The sequence below is a fragment of the Phalangium opilio genome, unplaced genomic scaffold, assembly GCF_054372755.1.
Source record: "Phalangium opilio isolate 3A_F unplaced genomic scaffold, DU_Popi_V2 ptg000082l_1, whole genome shotgun sequence".
Lineage (NCBI taxonomy): Eukaryota > Metazoa > Arthropoda > Arachnida > Opiliones > Phalangiidae > Phalangium > Phalangium opilio.
Window position 1 is genome coordinate 14,712,186 of NW_028324189.1, and position 21,529 is coordinate 14,733,714.

Sequence of the window (21,529 nt, forward strand, 5' to 3'; positions counted from 1 at the left end):
GTCAGAGTATTTCCACAATACCGGACGACCATTTATTTTCTGAGCTTCCATGGCTCAATGGTTAGCGCGTTCGGCTGTCAATCGAAAGGTTGGTGGTTCGAGCCCATACGGGAGCGGTGTTGTGAGATCTCAGATGTAACGTAAAAAGTCAAAGTTTTTCCACAACACCTGACGACCATTTAATTTTTGGGCTTCTTTGGCTCCATGGTTAGCGCGTTCGGATGTTAAAGAAAAGGTTGGTGGTTCAGGCCCACCCGGGTGCGGTGTTGTGAAGTTTCAAATGTAACGTAAAAAGCCAAAGTTTTTCCACAATACTTGACGACCATTTAATTTTTGGGCTTCCGTGGCGCAATGGTTCGCGCGTTCGGCTGTTAACCGAAAGGTTGGTGGTTCGAGCCCATCCGTGAGCGGTGTTGTGAGGTCTCAGATATGATGTAAAAAGTCAAACTTTTTCCACAATACCTGACGACCATTTCATTTTTGAGCTTCTTTGGCTCCATGGTTAGCGCGTTCGGATGTTAAACAAAAGGTTGGTGGTTCGGGCCCACCCGGGTGCGGTGTTGTGAAGTTTCAAATGTAACGTAAAAAGCCAAAGTTTTGGATTTTTACGTTACATTTGAGATCTCACAACACCGGTCCCGGGTGGGCTCGAACCACCAAACTTTCGGTTAACAGCCGATTGCGCTGACCATTGCGCAACGGAAGCCCAAAAATTAAATGTTCGTCAGGTATTGTGGAAAGATTTTGGATTTTTACGTTACATTTGAGATCTCACAACACCGCTCCCAGGTGGGCTCGAACCACCAACCTTTCAGTTAACAGCCGAACGCGCTAACCATTGAGCCACGGAAGCTCAGGAATTAACTGGTCGTCAAGTATTGTGGAAAAACTTTGGCTTTTTTACGTTACATTTGAGATCTTAAAACACCGCTCCCGGGTGGGCTCGAACCACCAAACTTTCGGTTAACAGCCGAACGCGCTGACCATTGCGCAACGGAAGCCCAAAAATTAAATGTTCGTCAGGTATTGTGGAAAGATTTTGGATTTTTACGTTACATTTGAGATCTCACAACACCGCTCCCGGGTGGGCTCGAACCACCAACCTTTCAGTTAACAGCCGAACGCGCTAACCATTGAGCCACGGAAGCTCAGGAATTAACTGGTCGTCAAGTATTGTGGAAAAACTTTGGCTTTTTTACGTTACATTTGAGATCTTAAAACACCGCTCCCGGGTGGGCTCGAACCACCAGTCTTTTGAATAACAGCTGAACGCGCTAACCATTGCGCCACGGAAGCCCAAAAATTAAACGGTCGTCAGGTATTGTGGAAAAACTTTGGCTTTTTACGTCACATCTGAGACCTAACAACACCGCTCCCGGGTGGGCTCGAACCACCAACCTTTCGATTAACAGCTGAACGCGCTAACCATTGCAACACGGAAGCCCAAAAATTAAATGTTCGTCAGGTATTGTGGAAAAACTTTGGATTTTTACGTTACATCTGAGATCTCACAACACCGCTCCCGGGTGGGCTCGAACCACCAACCTTTCGATTAACAGCTGAACGCGCTAACCATTGCAGCACGGAAGCCCAAAAATTAAATGTTCGTCAGGTATTGTGGAAAAACTTTGGCTTTTTACGTTATATTTGAAACTTCACAACACCGCACCCGGGTGGGCCTGAACCACCAACCTTTTCTTTAACATCCGAACGCGCTAACCATGGAGCCAAAGAAGCCCAAAAATTAAATGGTCGTCAGGTATTGTGGAAAAACTTTGAATTTTTACGTTACATTTGAGATCTCACAACACCGCTCCCGGTTGGGCTCGAACCACCAACCTTTCGATTAACAGCCGAACGCGCTAACCATTGAGCCATGGAAGCTCAGAAAACATATGGTCGTCAGGTATTGTGGTAAAACTTTGGATTTTTACGTTACATTTGAGATCTCACAACACCGCTCCCGAGTGGGCTCGAACCACCAACATTTCTATAAACAGCTGAACGTGCTAACCATTGCGCAACGGAACCCCAAAAATTAAATGTTCGTCAGGTATTGTGGAAAAACTTTGAATTTTTACGTTACATTTGAGATCTCACAACACCGCTCCCGGGTGGGCTCGAACCACCAAACTTTCGGTTAACAGCCGAACGCGCTGACCATTGCGCAACGGAAGCCCAAAAATTAAATGTTCGTCAGGTGTTGTGGAAAGATTTTGGATTTTTACGTTAAATTTGAGATCTCACAACACCGCTCCCGGGTGGGCTCGAACCACCAAACTTTCGGTTAACAGCCGAACGCGCTAACCATTGCGCAACGGAAGACGAAAAATTAAATGTTCGTCAGGTATTGTGGAAAAACTTTGGCTTTTTACGTTACATTTGAAACTGCACAACACCGCACCCGGGTGGGCCCGAACCACCAACCTTTTGTTTAACATCCGAACGCGCTAACCATGGAGCCAAAGAAGCTCAAAAATGAAATGGTCGTCAGGTATTGTGGAAAAACTTTGACTTTTTACGTCACATCTGGGACCTCACAACACCGCACCCGGTTGGGCTCGAACCACCAACCTTTCGATTAACAGCCGAACGCGCTGACCATTGCGCCACGGAAGCCCAAAAATTAAAAGTTCGTCAGGTATTGTAAAAAAATTTTGGATTTTTACGTTACATTTGAGATCTCACAACACCGCTCCCGGGTGGGCTCGAACCACCAAACTTTCGGTTAGCAGCCGAACGCGCTAACCATTGCGCAACGGAAGACGAAAAATTAAATCTTCGACAGGTATTGTGGAAAAACTTTGGATTTTTACGTTACATCTTAGATCTCACAACACCGCTCCCGGGTATTCTAACCAACAACCTTTCGGTTAACAGCCGAACGCGCTAACCATTGAGCCAAGGAAGCTCAGAAAATAAATGGTCGTCCGGTATTGTGGAAATACTCTGACATTTTACGTTACATCTGAGACCTCACAACACCGCTCCCGGATGGGCTCGAACCACCAACCTTTCGGTTAACAGCCGAACGCGCTAACCATTGCGCAATGGAAGCCCAAAAATTAAATGTTCGTCAGGTATTGTGGAAAAACTCTGACATTTTACGTTACATTTGAGATGGTACAACACCGCTCCCGAGTGGGCTCGAACCACCAAACTTTCTTTTAACAGCTGAACGCGCTAACCATTGCGCAACGGAAGCCCAAAAATTAAATGTTCGTCAGGTATTGTGGAAAAACTTTGAATTTTTACGTTACATTTGAGATCTCACAACACCGCTCCCGGTTGGGCTCGAACCACCAACCTTTCGATTAACAGCCGAACGCGCTAACCATTGAGCCATGGAAGCTCAGAAAACATATGGTCGTCAGGTATTGTGGTAAAACTTTGGATTTTTACGTTACATTTGAGATCTCACAACACCGCTCCCGAGTGGGCTCGAACCACCAACATTTCTATAAACAGCTGAACGTGCTAACCATTGCGCAACGGAACCCCAAAAATTAAATGTTCGTCAGGTATTGTGGAAAAACTTTGAATTTTTACGTTACATTTGAGATCTCACAACACCGCTCCCGGGTGGGCTCGAACCACCAAACTTTCGGTTAACAGCCGAACGCGCTGACCATTGCGCAACGGAAGCCCAAAAATTAAATGTTCGTCAGGTGTTGTGGAAAGATTTTGGATTTTTACGTTAAATTTGAGATCTCACAACACCGCTCCCGGGTGGGCTCGAACCACCAAACTTTCGGTTAACAGCCGAACGCGCTAACCATTGCGCAACGGAAGACGAAAAATTAAATGTTCGTCAGGTATTGTGGAAAAACTTTGGCTTTTTACGTTACATTTGAAACTGCACAACACCGCACCCGGGTGGGCCCGAACCACCAACCTTTTGTTTAACATCCGAACGCGCTAACCATGGAGCCAAAGAAGCTCAAAAATGAAATGGTCGTCAGGTATTGTGGAAAAACTTTGACTTTTTACGTCACATCTGGGACCTCACAACACCGCACCCGGTTGGGCTCGAACCACCAACCTTTCGATTAACAGCCGAACGCGCTGACCATTGCGCCACGGAAGCCCAAAAATTAAAAGTTCGTCAGGTATTGTAAAAAAATTTTGGATTTTTACGTTACATTTGAGATCTCACAACACCGCTCCCGGGTGGGCTCGAACCACCAAACTTTCGGTTAGCAGCCGAACGCGCTAACCATTGCGCAACGGAAGACGAAAAATTAAATCTTCGACAGGTATTGTGGAAAAACTTTGGATTTTTACGTTACATCTTAGATCTCACAACACCGCTCCCGGGTATTCTAACCAACAACCTTTCGGTTAACAGCCGAACGCGCTAACCATTGAGCCAAGGAAGCTCAGAAAATAAATGGTCGTCCGGTATTGTGGAAATACTCTGACATTTTACGTTACATCTGAGACCTCACAACACCGCTCCCGGATGGGCTCGAACCACCAACCTTTCGGTTAACAGCCGAACGCGCTAACCATTGCGCAATGGAAGCCCAAAAATTAAATGTTCGTCAGGTATTGTGGAAAAACTCTGACATTTTACGTTACATTTGAGATGGTACAACACCGCTCCCGAGTGGGCTCGAACCACCAAACTTTCTTTTAACAGCTGAACGCGCTAACCATTGCGCAACGGAAGCCCAAAAATTAAATGTTCGTCAGGTATTGTGGAAAAACTTTGAATTTTTACGTTACATTTGAGATCTCACAACACCGCTCCCGGTTGGGCTCGAACCACCAACCTTTCGATTAACAGCCGAACGCGCTAACCATTGAGCCATGGAAGCTCAGAAAACATATGGTCGTCAGGTATTGTGGTAAAACTTTGGATTTTTACGTTACATTTGAGATCTCACAACACCGCTCCCGAGTGGGCTCGAACCACCAACATTTCTATAAACAGCTGAACGTGCTAACCATTGCGCAACGGAACCCCAAAAATTAAATGTTCGTCAGGTATTGTGGAAAAACTTTGAATTTTTACGTTACATTTGAGATCTCACAACACCGCTCCCGGGTGGGCTCGAACCACCAAACTTTCGGTTAACAGCCGAACGCGCTGACCATTGCGCAACGGAAGCCCAAAAATTAAATGTTCGTCAGGTGTTGTGGAAAGATTTTGGATTTTTACGTTAAATTTGAGATCTCACAACACCGCTCCCGGGTGGGCTCGAACCACCAAACTTTCGGTTAACAGCCGAACGCGCTAACCATTGCGCAACGGAAGACGAAAAATTAAATGTTCGTCAGGTATTGTGGAAAAACTTTGGCTTTTTACGTTACATTTGAAACTTCACAACACCGCACCCGGGTGGGCCCGAACCACCAACCTTTTGTTTAACATCCGAACGCGCTAACCATGGAGCCAAAGAAGCTCAAAAATGAAATGGTCGTCAGGTATTGTGGAAAAACTTTGACTTTTTACGTCACATCTGGGACCTCACAACACCGCACCCGGTTGGGCTCGAACCACCAACCTTTCGATTAACAGCCGAACGCGCTGACCATTGCGCAACGGAAGCCCAAAAATTAAAAGTTCGTCAGGTATTGTAAAAAAATCTTGGATTTTTACGTTACATTTGAGATCTCACAACACCGCTCCCGGGTGGGCTCGAACCACCAAACTTTCGGTTAGCAGCCGAACGCGCTAACCATTGCGCAACGGAAGACGAAAAATTAAATCTTCGACAGGTATTGTGGAAAAACTTTGGATTTTTACGTTACATCTTAGATCTCACAACACCGCTCCCGGGTATTCTAACCAACAACCTTTCGGTTAACAGCCGAACGCGCTAACCATTGAGCCAAGGAAGCTCAGAAAATAAATGGTCGTCCGGTATTGTGGAAATACTCTGACATTTTACGTTACATCTGAGACCTCACAACACCGCTCCCGGATGGGCTCGAACCACCAACCTTTCGGTTAACAGCCGAACGCGCTAACCATTGCGCAATGGAAGCCCAAAAATTAAATGTTCGTCAGGTATTGTGGAAAAACTTTGGATTTTTACGTTACATTTGAGATCTCACAACACCGCTCCCGAGTGGGCTCGAACCACCAAACTTTCTTTTAACAGCTGAACGCGCTAACCATTGTGCAACGGAAGCCCAAAAATTAAATGTTCGTCAGGTATTGTGGAAAAACTTTGGCTTTTTACGTTACATTTGAAACTTCACAACACCGCACCCGGGTGGGCCCGAACCACCAACCTTTTGTTTAACATCCGAACGCGCTAACCATGGAGCCAAAGAAGCTCAAAAATGAAATGGTCGTCAGGTATTGTGGAAAAACTTTGACTTTTTACGTCACATCTGGGACCTCACAACACCGCACCCGGTTGGGCTCGAACCACCAACCTTTCGATTAACAGCCGAACGCGCTGACCATTGCGCAACGGAAGCCCAAAAATTAAAAGTTCGTCAGGTTTTGTAAAAAAATTTTGGATTTTTACGTTACATTTGAGATCTCACAACACCGCTCCCTGGTGGGCTCGAACCACCAAACTTTCGGTTAACAGCCGAACGCGCTAACCATTGCGCAACGGAAGACGAAAAATTAAATCTTCGACAGGTATTGTGGAAAAACTTTGGATTTTTACGTTATATCTTAGATCTCACAACACCGCTCCCGGGTATTCTAACCAACAACCTTTCGGTTAACAGCCGAACGCGCTAACCATTGAGCCAAGGAAGCTCAGAAAATAAATGGTCGTCCGGTATTGTGGAAATACTCTGACATTTTACGTTACATCTGAGACCTCACAACACCGCTCCCGGATGGGCTCGAACCACCAACCTTTCGGTTAACAGCCGAACGCGCTAACCATTGCGCAATGGAAGCCCAAAAATTAAATGTTCGTCAGGTATTGTGGAAAAACTTTGGATTTTTACGTTACATTTGAGATCTCACAACACCGCTCCCGAGTGGGCTCGAACCACCAAACTTTCTTTTAACAGCTGAACGCGCTAACCATTGTGCAACGGAAGCCCAAAAATTAAATGTTCGTCAGGTATTGTGGAAAAACTTTGAATTTTTACGTTACATTTGAGATCTCACAACACCGCTCCCGGTTGGGCTCGAACCACCAACCTTTCGATTAACAGCCAAACGCGCTAACCATTGAGCCATGGAAGCTCAGAAAACATATGGTCGTCAGGTATTGTGGTAAAACTTTGGATTTTTACGTTACATTTGAGATCTCACAACACCGCTCCCGAGTGGGCTCGAACCACCAACCTTTCTATAAACAGCTGAACGTGCTAACCATTGCGCAACGGAACCCCAAAAATAAATGTTCGTCAGGTATTGTGGAAAAACTTTGAATTTTTACGTTAAATTTGAGATCTCACAACACCGCTCCCGGGTGGGCTCGAACCACCAAACTTTCGGTTAACAGCCGAACGCGCTAACCATTGCGCAACGGAAGACGAAAAATTAAATGTTCGTCAGGTATTGTGGAAAAACTTTGGCTTTTTACGTTGCATTTGAAACTTCACAACACCGCACCCGGGTGGGCCCGAACCACCAACCTTTTGTTTAACATCCGAACGCGCTAACCATGGAGCCAAAGAAGCTCAAAAATGAAATGGTCGTCAGGTATTGTGGAAAAACTTTGACTTTTTACGTCACATCTGGGACCTCACAACACCGCACCCGGTTGGGCTCGAACCACCAACCTTTCGATTAACAGCCGAACGCGCTGACCATTGCGCAACGGAAGCCCAAAAATTAAAAGTTCGTCAGGTATTGTAAAAAAATTTTGGATTTTTACGTTACATTTGAGATCTCACAACACCGCTCCCGGGTGGGCTCGAACCACCAAACTTTCGGTTAACAGCCGAACGCGCTAACCATTGCGCAACGGAAGACGAATAATTAAATCTTCGACAGGTATTGTGGAAAAACTTTGGATTTTTACGTTACATCTTAGATCTCACAACACCGCTCCCGGGTATTCTAACCAACAACCTTTCGGTTAACAGCCGAACGCGCTAACCATTGAGCCAAGGAAGCTCAGAAAATAAATGGTCGTCCGGTATTGTGGAAATACTCTGACATTTTACGTTACATCTGAGACCTCACAACACCGCTCCCGGATGGGCTCGAACCACCAACCTTTCGGTTAACAGCCGAACGCGCTAACCATTGCGCAGTGGAAGCCCAAAAATTAAATGTTCGTCAGGTATTGTGGAAAAACTTTGGATTTTTACGTTACATTTGAGATCTCACAACACCGCTCCCGAGTGGGCTCGAACCACCAAACTTTCTTTTAACAGCTGAACGCGCTAACCATTGTGCAACGGAAGCCCAAAAATTAAATGTTCGTCAGGTATTGTGGAAAAACTTTGAATTTTTACGTTACATTTGAGATCTCACAACACCGCTCCCGGGTGGGCTCGAACCACCAAACTTTCGGTTAACAGCCGAACGCGCTAACCATTGCGCAACGGAAGACGAAAAATTAAATCTTCGACAGGTATTGTGGAAAAACTTTGGATTTTTACGTTATATCTTAGATCTCACAACACCGCTCCCGGGTATTCTAACCAACAACCTTTCGGTTAACAGCCGAACGCGCTAACCATTGAGCCAAGGAAGCTCAGAAAATAAATGGTCGTCCGGTATTGTGGAAATACTCTGACATTTTACGTTACATCTGAGACCTCACAACACCGCTCCCGGATGGGCTCGAACCACCAACCTTTCGGTTAACAGCCGAACGCGCTAACCATTGCGCAATGGAAGCCCAAAAATTAAATGTTCGTCAGGTATTGTGGAAAAACTTTGGATTTTTACGTTACATTTGAGATCTCACAACACCGCTCCCGAGTGGGCTCGAACCACCAAACTTTCTTTTAACAGCTGAACGCGCTAACCATTGTGCAACGGAAGCCCAAAAATTAAATGTTCGTCAGGTATTGTGGAAAAACTTTGAATTTTTACGTTACATTTGAGATCTCACAACACCGCTCCCGGTTGGGCTCGAACCACCAACCTTTCGATTAACAGCCAAACGCGCTAACCATTGAGCCATGGAAGCTCAGAAAACATATGGTCGTCAGGTATTGTGGTAAAACTTTGGATTTTTACGTTACATTTGAGATCTCACAACACCGCTCCCGAGTGGGCTCGAACCACCAACCTTTCTATAAACAGCTGAACGTGCTAACCATTGCGCAACGGAACCCCAAAAATAAATGTTCGTCAGGTATTGTGGAAAAACTTTGAATTTTTACGTTAAATTTGAGATCTCACAACACCGCTCCCGGGTGGGCTCGAACCACCAAACTTTCGGTTAACAGCCGAACGCGCTAACCATTGCGCAACGGAAGACGAAAAATTAAATGTTCGTCAGGTATTGTGGAAAAACTTTGGCTTTTTACGTTGCATTTGAAACTTCACAACACCGCACCCGGGTGGGCCCGAACCACCAACCTTTTGTTTAACATCCGAACGCGCTAACCATGGAGCCAAAGAAGCTCAAAAATGAAATGGTCGTCAGGTATTGTGGAAAAACTTTGACTTTTTACGTCACATCTGGGACCTCACAACACCGCACCCGGTTGGGCTCGAACCACCAACCTTTCGATTAACAGCCGAACGCGCTGACCATTGCGCAACGGAAGCCCAAAAATTAAAAGTTCGTCAGGTATTGTAAAAAAATTTTGGATTTTTACGTTACATTTGAGATCTCACAACACCGCTCCCGGGTGGGCTCGAACCACCAAACTTTCGGTTAACAGCCGAACGCGCTAACCATTGCGCAACGGAAGACGAATAATTAAATCTTCGACAGGTATTGTGGAAAAACTTTGGATTTTTACGTTACATCTTAGATCTCACAACACCGCTCCCGGGTATTCTAACCAACAACCTTTCGGTTAACAGCCGAACGCGCTAACCATTGAGCCAAGGAAGCTCAGAAAATAAATGGTCGTCCGGTATTGTGGAAATACTCTGACATTTTACGTTACATCTGAGACCTCACAACACCGCTCCCGGATGGGCTCGAACCACCAACCTTTCGGTTAACAGCCGAACGCGCTAACCATTGCGCAGTGGAAGCCCAAAAATTAAATGTTCGTCAGGTATTGTGGAAAAACTTTGGATTTTTACGTTACATTTGAGATCTCACAACACCGCTCCCGAGTGGGCTCGAACCACCAAACTTTCTTTTAACAGCTGAACGCGCTAACCATTGTGCAACGGAAGCCCAAAAATTAAATGTTCGTCAGGTATTGTGGAAAAACTTTGAATTTTTACGTTACATTTGAGATCTCACAACACCGCTCCCGGTTGGGCTCGAACCACCAACCTTTCGATTAACAGCCAAACGCGCTAACCATTGAGCCATGGAAGCTCAGAAAACATATGGTCGTCAGGTATTGTGGTAAAACTTTGGATTTTTACGTTACATTTGAGATCTCACAACACCGCTCCCGAGTGGGCTCGAACCACCAACCTTTCTATAAACAGCTGAACGTGCTAACCATTGCGCAACGGAACCCCAAAAATAAATGTTCGTCAGGTATTGTGGAAAAACTTTGAATTTTTACGTTACATTTGAGATCTCACAACACCGCTCCCGGGTGGGCTCGAACCACCAAACTTTCGGTTAACAGCCGAACGCGCTGACCATTGCGCAACGGAAGCCCAAAAATTAAATGTTCGTCAGGTGTTGTGGAAAGATTTTGGATTTTTACGTTACATTTGAGATCTCACAACACCGCTCCCGGGTGGGCTCGAACCACCAAACTTTCGGTTAACAGCCAAACGCGCTAACCATTGAGCCATGGAAGCTCAGAAAACAAATGGTCGTCAGGTATTGTGGTAAAACTTTGGATTTTTACGTTACATTTGAGATCTCACAACACCGCTCCCGAGTGGGCTCGAACCACCAACCTTTCTATAAACAGCTGAACGTGCTAACCATTGCGCAACGGAACCCCAAAAATTAAATGTTCGTCAGGTATTGTGGAAAAACTTTGGATTTTTACGTTACATTTGAGATCTCACAACACCGCTCCCGAGTGGGCTCGAACCACCAAACTTTCTTTTAACAGCTGAACGCGCTAACCATTGTGCAACGGAAGCCCAAAAATTAAATGTTCGTCAGGTATTGTGGAAAAACTTTGGCTTTTTACGTTACATTTGAAACTTCACAACACCGCACCCGGGTGGGCCCGAACCACCAACCTTTTGTTTAACATCCGAACGCGCTAACCATGGAGCCAAAGAAGCTCAAAAATGAAATGGTCGTCAGGTATTGTGGAAAAACTTTGACTTTTTACGTCACATCTGGGACCTCACAACACCGCACCCGGTTGGGCTCGAACCACCAACCTTTCGATTAACAGCCGAACGCGCTGACCATTGCGCAACGGAAGCCCAAAAATTAAAAGTTCGTCAGGTTTTGTAAAAAAATTTTGGATTTTTACGTTACATTTGAGATCTCACAACACCGCTCCCGGGTGGGCTCGAACCACCAAACTTTCGGTTAACAGCCGAACGCGCTAACCATTGCGCAACGGAAGACGAAAAATTAAATCTTCGACAGGTATTGTGGAAAAACTTTGGATTTTTACGTTATATCTTAGATCTCACAACACCGCTCCCGGGTATTCTAACCAACAACCTTTCGGTTAACAGCCGAACGCGCTAACCATTGAGCCAAGGAAGCTCAGAAAATAAATGGTCGTCCGGTATTGTGGAAATACTCTGACATTTTACGTTACATCTGAGACCTCACAACACCGCTCCCGGATGGGCTCGAACCACCAACCTTTCGGTTAACAGCCGAACGCGCTAACCATTGCGCAATGGAAGCCCAAAAATTAAATGTTCGTCAGGTATTGTGGAAAAACTTTGGATTTTTACGTTACATTTGAGATCTCACAACACCGCTCCCGAGTGGGCTCGAACCACCAAACTTTCTTTTAACAGCTGAACGCGCTAACCATTGTGCAACGGAAGCCCAAAAATTAAATGTTCGTCAGGTATTGTGGAAAAACTTTGAATTTTTACGTTACATTTGAGATCTCACAACACCGCTCCCGGTTGGGCTCGAACCACCAACCTTTCGATTAACAGCCAAACGCGCTAACCATTGAGCCATGGAAGCTCAGAAAACATATGGTCGTCAGGTATTGTGGTAAAACTTTGGATTTTTACGTTACATTTGAGATCTCACAACACCGCTCCCGAGTGGGCTCGAACCACCAACCTTTCTATAAACAGCTGAACGTGCTAACCATTGCGCAACGGAACCCCAAAAATAAATGTTCGTCAGGTATTGTGGAAAAACTTTGAATTTTTACGTTACATTTGAGATCTCACAACACCGCTCCCGGGTGGGCTCGAACCACCAAACTTTCGGTTAACAGCCGAACGCGCTGACCATTGCGCAACGGAAGCCCAAAAATTAAATGTTCGTCAGGTGTTGTGGAAAGATTTTGGATTTTTACGTTACATTTGAGATCTCACAACACCGCTCCCGGGTGGGCTCGAACCACCAAACTTTCGGTTAACAGCCAAACGCGCTCACCATTGAGCCATGGAAGCTCAGAAAACAAATGGTCGTCAGGTATTGTGGTAAAACTTTGGATTTTTACGTTACATTTGAGATCTCACAACACCGCTCCCGAGTGGGCTCGAACCACCAACCTTTCTATAAACAGCTGAACGTGCTAACCATTGCGCAACGGAACCCCAAAAATTAAATGTTCGTCAGGTATTGTGGAAAAACTTTGAATTTTTACGTTACATTTGAGATCTCACAACACCGCTCCCGGGTGGGCTCGAACCACCAAACTTTCGGTTAACAGCCGAACGCGCTAACCATTGCGCAACGGAAGACGAAAAATTAAATCTTCGACAGGTATTGTGGAAAAACTTTGGATTTTTACGTTACATCTTAGATCTCACAACACCGCTCCCGGGTATTCTAACCAACAACCTTTCGGTTAACAGCCGAACGCGCTAACCATTGAGCCAAGGAAGCTCAGAAAATAAATGGTCGTCCGGTATTGTGGAAATACTCTGACATTTTACGTTACATCTGAGACCTCACAACACCGCTCCCGGATGGGCTCGAACCACCAACCTTTCGGTTAACAGCCGAACGCGCTAACCATTGCGCAGTGGAAGCCCAAAAATTAAATGTTCGTCAGGTATTGTGGAAAAACTTTGGATTTTTACGTTACATTTGAGATCTCACAACACCGCTCCCGAGTGGGCTCGAACCACCAAACTTTCTTTTAACAGCTGAACGCGCTAACCATTGTGCAACGGAAGCCCAAAAATTAAATGTTCGTCAGGTATTGTGGAAAAACTTTGAATTTTTACGTTACATTTGAGATCTCACAACACCGCTCCCGGTTGGGCTCGAACCACCAACCTTTCGATTAACAGCCAAACGCGCTAACCATTGAGCCATGGAAGCTCAGAAAACATATGGTCGTCAGGTATTGTGGTAAAACTTTGGATTTTTACGTTACATTTGAGATCTCACAACACCGCTCCCGAGTGGGCTCGAACCACCAACCTTTCTATAAACAGCTGAACGTGCTAACCATTGCGCAACGGAACCCCAAAAATAAATGTTCGTCAGGTATTGTGGAAAAACTTTGAATTTTTACGTTACATTTGAGATCTCACAACACCGCTCCCGGGTGGGCTCGAACCACCAAACTTTCGGTTAACAGCCGAACGCGCTGACCATTGCGCAACGGAAGCCCAAAAATTAAATGTTCGTCAGGTGTTGTGGAAAGATTTTGGATTTTTACGTTACATTTGAGATCTCACAACACCGCTCCCGGGTGGGCTCGAACCACCAAACTTTCGGTTAACAGCCAAACGCGCTAACCATTGAGCCATGGAAGCTCAGAAAACAAATGGTCGTCAGGTATTGTGGTAAAACTTTGGATTTTTACGTTACATTTGAGATCTCACAACACCGCTCCCGAGTGGGCTCGAACCACCAACCTTTCTATAAACAGCTGAACGTGCTAACCATTGCGCAACGGAACCCCAAAAATTAAATGTTCGTCAGGTATTGTGGAAAAACTTTGGATTTTTACGTTACATTTGAGATCTCACAACACCGCTCCCGAGTGGGCTCGAACCACCAAACTTTCTTTTAACAGCTGAACGCGCTAACCATTGTGCAACGGAAGCCCAAAAATTAAATGTTCGTCAGGTATTGTGGAAAAACTTTGGCTTTTTACGTTACATTTGAAACTTCACAACACCGCACCCGGGTGGGCCCGAACCACCAACCTTTTGTTTAACATCCGAACGCGCTAACCATGGAGCCAAAGAAGCTCAAAAATGAAATGGTCGTCAGGTATTGTGGAAAAACTTTGACTTTTTACGTCACATCTGGGACCTCACAACACCGCACCCGGTTGGGCTCGAACCACCAACCTTTCGATTAACAGCCGAACGCGCTGACCATTGCGCAACGGAAGCCCAAAAATTAAAAGTTCGTCAGGTTTTGTAAAAAAATTTTGGATTTTTACGTTACATTTGAGATCTCACAACACCGCTCCCGGGTGGGCTCGAACCACCAAACTTTCGGTTAACAGCCGAACGCGCTAACCATTGCGCAACGGAAGACGAAAAATTAAATCTTCGACAGGTATTGTGGAAAAACTTTGGATTTTTACGTTATATCTTAGATCTCACAACACCGCTCCCGGGTATTCTAACCAACAACCTTTCGGTTAACAGCCGAACGCGCTAACCATTGAGCCAAGGAAGCTCAGAAAATAAATGGTCGTCCGGTATTGTGGAAATACTCTGACATTTTACGTTACATCTGAGACCTCACAACACCGCTCCCGGATGGGCTCGAACCACCAACCTTTCGATTAACAGCCAAACGCGCTAACCATTGAGCCATGGAAGCTCAGAAAACATATGGTCGTCAGGTATTGTGGTAAAACTTTGGATTTTTACGTTACATTTGAGATCTCACAACACCGCTCCCGAGTGGGCTCGAACCACCAACCTTTCTATAAACAGCTGAACGTGCTAACCATTGCGCAACGGAACCCCAAAAATAAATGTTCGTCAGGTATTGTGGAAAAACTTTGAATTTTTACGTTACATTTGAGATCTCACAACACCGCTCCCGGGTGGGCTCGAACCACCAAACTTTCGGTTAACAGCCGAACGCGCTGACCATTGCGCAACGGAAGCCCAAAAATTAAATGTTCGTCAGGTGTTGTGGAAAGATTTTGGATTTTTACGTTACATTTGAGATCTCACAACACCGCTCCCGGGTGGGCTCGAACCACCAAACTTTCGGTTAACAGCCAAACGCGCTCACCATTGAGCCATGGAAGCTCAGAAAACAAATGGTCGTCAGGTATTGTGGTAAAACTTTGGATTTTTACGTTACATTTGAGATCTCACAACACCGCTCCCGAGTGGGCTCGAACCACCAACCTTTCTATAAACAGCTGAACGTGCTAACCATTGCGCAACGGAACCCCAAAAATTAAATGTTCGTCAGGTATTGTGGAAAAACTTTGAATTTTTACGTTACATTTGAGATCTCACAACACCGCTCCCGGGTGGGCTCGAACCACCAAACTTTCGGTTAACAGCCGAACGCGCTGACCATTGCGCAACGGAAGCCCAAAAATTAAATGTTCGTCAGGTATTGTGGAAAAACTTTGGCTTTTTACGTTACATTTGAAACTTCACAACACCGCACCCGGGTGGGCCCGAACCACCAACCTTTTGTTTAACATCCGAACGCGCTAACCATGGAGCCAAAGAAGCTCAAAAATGAAATGGTCGTCAGGTATTGTGGAAAAACTTTGACTTTTTACGTCACATCTGGGACCTCACAACACCGCACCCGGATGGGCTCGAACCACCAACCTTTCGATTAACAGCCGAACGCGCTGACCATTGCGCAACGGAAGCCCAAAAATTAAAAGTTCGTCAGGTATTGTAAAAACATTTTGGATTTTTACGTTACATTTGAGATCTCACAACACCGCACCCGGGTGGGCTCGAACCACCAACCTTTTGTTCCACATCCGAACGCGCTAACCATGGAGCCAAAGAAGCTCAAAAATAAAATGGTCGTCAGGTATTGTGGAAAAACTTTGGATTTTTACGTTACATTTGAGATCTCACAACACCGCTCCCGAGTGGGCTCGAACCACCAAACTTTCTTTTAGCAGCTGAACGCGCTAACCATTGTGCAACGGAAGCCCAAAAATTAAATGTTCGTCAGGTATTGTGGAAAAACTTTGAATTTTTACGTTACATTTGAGATCTCACAACACCGCTCCCGGTTGGGCTCGAACCACCAACCTTTCGATTAACAGCCAAACGCGCTAACCATTGAGCCATGGAAGCTCAGAAAACATATGGTCGTCAGGTATTGTGGTAAAACTTTGGATTTTTACGTTACATTTGAGATCTCACAACACCGCTCCCGAGTGGGCTCGAACCACCAACCTTTCTATAAACAGCTGAACGTGCTAACCATTGCGCAACGGAACCCCAAAAATAAATGTTCGTCAGGTATTGTGGAAAAACTTTGAATTTTTACATTACATTTGAGATCTCACAACACCGCTCCCGGGTGGGCTCGAACCACCAAACTTTCGGTTAACAGCCGAACGCGCTGACCATTGCGCAACGGAAGCCCAAAAATTAAATGTTCGTCAGGTGTTGTGGAAAGATTTTGGATTTTTACGTTACATTTGAGATCTCACAACACCGCACCCGGGTGGGCTCGAACCACCAACCTTTTGTTCCACATCCGAACGCGCTAACCATGGAGCCAAAGAAGCTCAAAAATAAAATGGTCGTCAGGTATTGTGGAAAAACTTTGGATTTTTACGTTACATTTGAGATCTCACAACACCGCTCCCGAGTGGGCTCGAACCACCAAACTTTCTTTTAACAGCTGAACGCGCTAACCATTGTGCAACGGAAGCCCAAAAATTAAATGTTCGTCAGGTATTGTGGAAAAACTTTGAATTTTTACGTTACATTTGAGATCTCACAACACCGCTCCCGGTTGGGCTCGAACCACCAACCTTTCGATTAACAGCCAAACGCGCTAACCATTGAGCCATGGAAGCTCAGAAAACATATGGTCGTCAGGTATTGTGGTAAAACTTTGGATTTTTACGTTACATTTGAGATCTCACAACACCGCTCCCGAGTGGGCTCGAACCACCAACCTTTCTATAAACAGCTGAACGTGCTAACCATTACGCAACGGAACCCCAAAAATAAATGTTCGTCAGGTATTGTGGAAAAACTTTGAATTTTTACGTTACATTTGAGATCTCACAACACCGCTCCCGGGTGGGCTCGAACCACCAAACTTTCGGTTAACAGCCGAACGCGCTGACCATTGCGCAACGGAAGCCCAAAAATTAAATGTTCGTCAGGTGTTGTGGAAAGATTTTGGATTTTTACGTTACATTTGAGATCTCACAACACCGCTCCCGGGTGGGCTCGAACCACCAAACTTTCGGTTAACAGCCGAACGCGCTAACCATTGAGCCATGGAAGCTCAGAAAACAAATGGTCGTCAGGTATTGTGGTAAAACTTTGGATTTTTACGTTACATTTGAGATCTCACAACACCGCTCCCGAGTGGGCTCGAACCACCAACCTTTCTATAAACAGCTGAACGTGCTAACCATTGCGCAACGGAACCCCAAAAATTAAATGTTCGTCAGGTATTGTGGAAAAACTTTGAATTTTTACGTTACATTTGAGATCTCACAACACCGCTCCCGGGTGGGCTCGAACCACCAAACTTTCGGTTAACAGCCGAACGCGCTGACCATTGCGCAACGGAAGCTCAAAAATTAAATGTTCGTCAGGTATTGTGGAAAAACTTTGGCTTTTTACGTTACATTTGAAACTTCACAACACCGCACCCGGGTGGGCCCGAACCACCAACCTTTTGTTTAACATCCGAACGCGCTAACCATGGAGCCAAAGAAGCTCAAAAATGAAATGGTCGTCAGGTATTGTGGAAAAACTTTGACTTTTTACGTCACATCTGGGACCTCACAACACCGCACCCGGATGGGCTCGAACCACCAACCTTTCGATTAACAGCCGAACGCGCTGACCATTGCGCAACGGAAGCCCAAAAATTAAAAGTTCGTCAGGTATTGTAAAAACATTTTGGATTTTTACGTTACATTTGAGATCTCACAACACCGCACCCGGGTGGGCTCGAACCACCAACCTTTTGTTCCACATCCGAACGCGCTAACCATGGAGCCAAAGAAGCTCAAAAATAAAATGGTCGTCAGGTATTGTGGAAAAACTTTGACTTTTTACGTCACATCTGGGACCTCACAACACCGCACCCGGATGGGCTCGAACCACCAACATTTCGGTTAACAGCCGAACGCGCTAACCATTGCGCAACGGAAGCCCAAAAATTAAAAGTTCGTCAGGTATTGTAAAAAAATTTTGGATTTTCACGTTACATTTAAGATCTCACAACACCGCTCCCGGGTGGGCTCGAACCACCAAACTTTCGGTTAACAGCCGAACGCGCTAACCATTGCGCAACGGAAGACGAAAAATTAAATGTTCGACAGGTATTGTGGAAAAACTTTGGATTTTTACGTTACATCTTAGATCTCACAACACCGCTCCCGGGTATTCTAACCAACAACCTTTCGGTTAACAGCCGAACGCGCTAACCATTGAGCCAAGGAAGCTCAGAAAATAAATGGTCGTCCGGTACTGTGGAAATACTCTGACATTTTACGTTACATCTGAGACCTCACAACACCGCTCCCGGATGGGCTCGAACCACCAACCTTTCGGTTAACAGCCGAACGCGCTAACCATTGCGCAATGGAAGCCCAAAAATTAAATGTTCGTCAGGTATTGTGGAAAAACTTTGGATTTTTACGTTACATTTGAGATCTCACAACACCGCTCCCGGGTGGGCTCGAACCACCAAACTTTCGGTTAACAGCCGAACGCGCTGACCATTGCGCAACGGAAGCCCAAAAATTAAATGTTCGTCAGGTGTTGTGGAAAGATTTTGGATTTTTACGTTACATTTGAGATCTCACAACACCGCTCCCGGGTGGGCTCGAACCACCAAACTTTCGGTTAACAGCCGAACGCGCTAACCATTGAGCCATGGAAGCTCAGAAAACAAATGGTCGTCAGGTATTGTGGTAAAACTTTGGATTTTTACGTTACATTTGAGATCTCACAACACCGCTCCCGAGTGGGCTCGAACCACCAACCTTTCTATAAACAGCTGAACGTGCTAACCATTGCGCAACGGAACCCCAAAAATTAAATGTTCGTCAGGTATTGTGGAAAAACTTTGAATTTTTACGTTACATTTGAGATCTCACAACACCGCTCCCGGGTGGGCTCGAACCACCAAACTTTCGGTTAACAGCCGAACGCGCTGACCATTGCGCAACGGAAGCTCAAAAATTAAATGTTCGTCAGGTATTGTGGAAAAACTTTGGCTTTTTACGTTACATTTGAAACTTCACAACACCGCACCCGGGTGGGCCCGAACCACCAACCTTTTGTTTAACATCCGAACGCGCTAACCATGGAGCCAAAGAAGCTCAAAAATGAAATGGTCGTCAGGTATTGTGGAAAAACTTTGACTTTTTACGTCACATCTGGGACCTCACAACACCGCACCCGGATGGGCTCGAACCACCAACCTTTCGATTAACAGCCGAACGCGCTGACCATTGCGCAACGGAAGCCCAAAAATTAAAAGTTCGTCAGGTATTGTAAAAACATTTTGGATTTTTACGTTACATTTGAGATCTCACAACACCGCACCCGGGTGGGCTCGAACCACCAACCTTTTGTTCCACATCCGAACGCGCTAACCATGGAGCCAAAGAAGCTCAAAAATAAAATGGTCGTCAGGTATTGTGGAAAAACTTTGACTTTTTACGTCACATCTGGGACCTCACAACACCGCACCCGGATGGGCTCGAACCACCAACATTTCGGTTAACAGCCGAACGCGCTAACCATTGCGCAACGGAAGCCCAAAAATTAAAAGTTCGTCAGGTATTGTAAAAAAATTTTGGATTTTCACGTTACATTTAAGATCTCACAACACCGCTCCCGGGTGGGCTCGAACCACCAAACTTTCGGTTAACAGCCGAACGCGCTAACCATTGCGCAACGGAAGACGAAAAATTAAATGTTCGACAGGTATTGTGGAAAAACTTTGGATTTTTACGTTACATCTTAGATCTCACAACACCGCTCCCGGGTATTCTAACCAACAACCTTTCGGTTAACAGCCGAACGCGCTAACCATTGAGCCAAGGAAGCTCAGAAAATAAATGGTCGTCCGGTACTGTGGAAATACTCTGACATTTTACGTTACATCTGAGACCTCACAACACCGCTCCCGGATGGGCTCGAACCACCAACCTTTCGGTTAACAGCCGAACGCGCTAACCATTGCGCAATGGAAGCCCAAAAATTAAATGTTCGTCAGGTATTGTGGAAAAACTTTGGATTTTTACGTTACATTTGAGATCTCACAACACCGCTCCCGAGTGGGCTCGAACCACCAAACTTTCTTTTAACAGCTGAACGCGCTAACCATTGCGCAACGGAAGCCCAAAAACTAAATGTTCGTCAGGTATTGTGGTAAAACTTTGGATTTTTACGTTACATTTGAGATCTCACAACACCGCTCCCGAGTTAGCTCGAACCACCAACCTTTCTATAAACAGCTGAACGTGCTAACCATTGCGCAACGGAACCCCAAAAATTAAATGTTCGTCAGGTATTGTGGAAAAACTTTGAATTTTTACGTTACATTTGAGATCTCACAACACCGCTCCCGGGTGGGCTCGAACCACCAAACTTTCGGTTAACAGCCGAACGCGCTGACCATTGCGCAACGGAAGCCCAAAAATTAAATGTTCGTCAGGTGTTGTGGAAAGATTTTGGATTTTTACGTTACATTTGAGATCTCACAACACCGCTCCCGGGTGGGCTCGAACCACCAAACTTTCGGTTAACAGCCGAACGCGCTAACCATTGCGCAACGGAAGACGAAAAATTAAATGTTCGTCAGGTATTGTGGAAAAACTTTGGCTTTTTACGTTACATTTGAAACTTCACAACACCGCACCCGGGTGGGCCCGAACCACCAACCTTTTGTTTAACATCCGAACGCGCTAACCATGGAGCCAAAGAAGCTCGAAAATGAAATGGTCGTCAGGTATTGTGGAAAAACTTTGACTTTTTACGTCACATCTGGGACCTCACAACACCGCACAAGGATGGGCTCGAACCACCAACCTTTCGATTAACAGCCGAACGCGCTGACCATTGCGCAACGGAAGCCCAAAAATTAAAAGTTCGTCAGGTATTGTAAAAACATTTTGGATTTTTACGTTACATTTGAGATCTCACAACACCGCACCCGGGTGGGCTCGAACCACCAACCTTTTGTTCCACATCCGAACGCGC

General features: G+C 45.5%; 3 non-coding genes across 3 annotated transcripts; all 3 read right to left on the reverse strand.

The window, feature by feature from the left end:
- Positions 1 to 2,693: 2,693 nt before the first annotated feature.
- Positions 2,694 to 2,766, reverse strand: TRNAS-GCU (transfer RNA serine (anticodon GCU)). The gene has a single exon. It is a non-coding gene; the product is annotated as a tRNA-Ser (tRNA).
- Positions 2,767 to 4,161: 1,395 nt separating this feature from the next.
- On the reverse strand, positions 4,162 to 4,234 carry TRNAS-GCU (transfer RNA serine (anticodon GCU)). Its single transcript has one exon. It is a non-coding gene; the product is annotated as a tRNA-Ser (tRNA).
- A 1,395-nt stretch (positions 4,235 to 5,629) lies between these two features.
- On the reverse strand, positions 5,630 to 5,702 carry TRNAS-GCU (transfer RNA serine (anticodon GCU)). Its single transcript has one exon. It is a non-coding gene; the product is annotated as a tRNA-Ser (tRNA).
- Between the last annotated feature and the right edge of the window lie 15,827 nt (positions 5,703 to 21,529).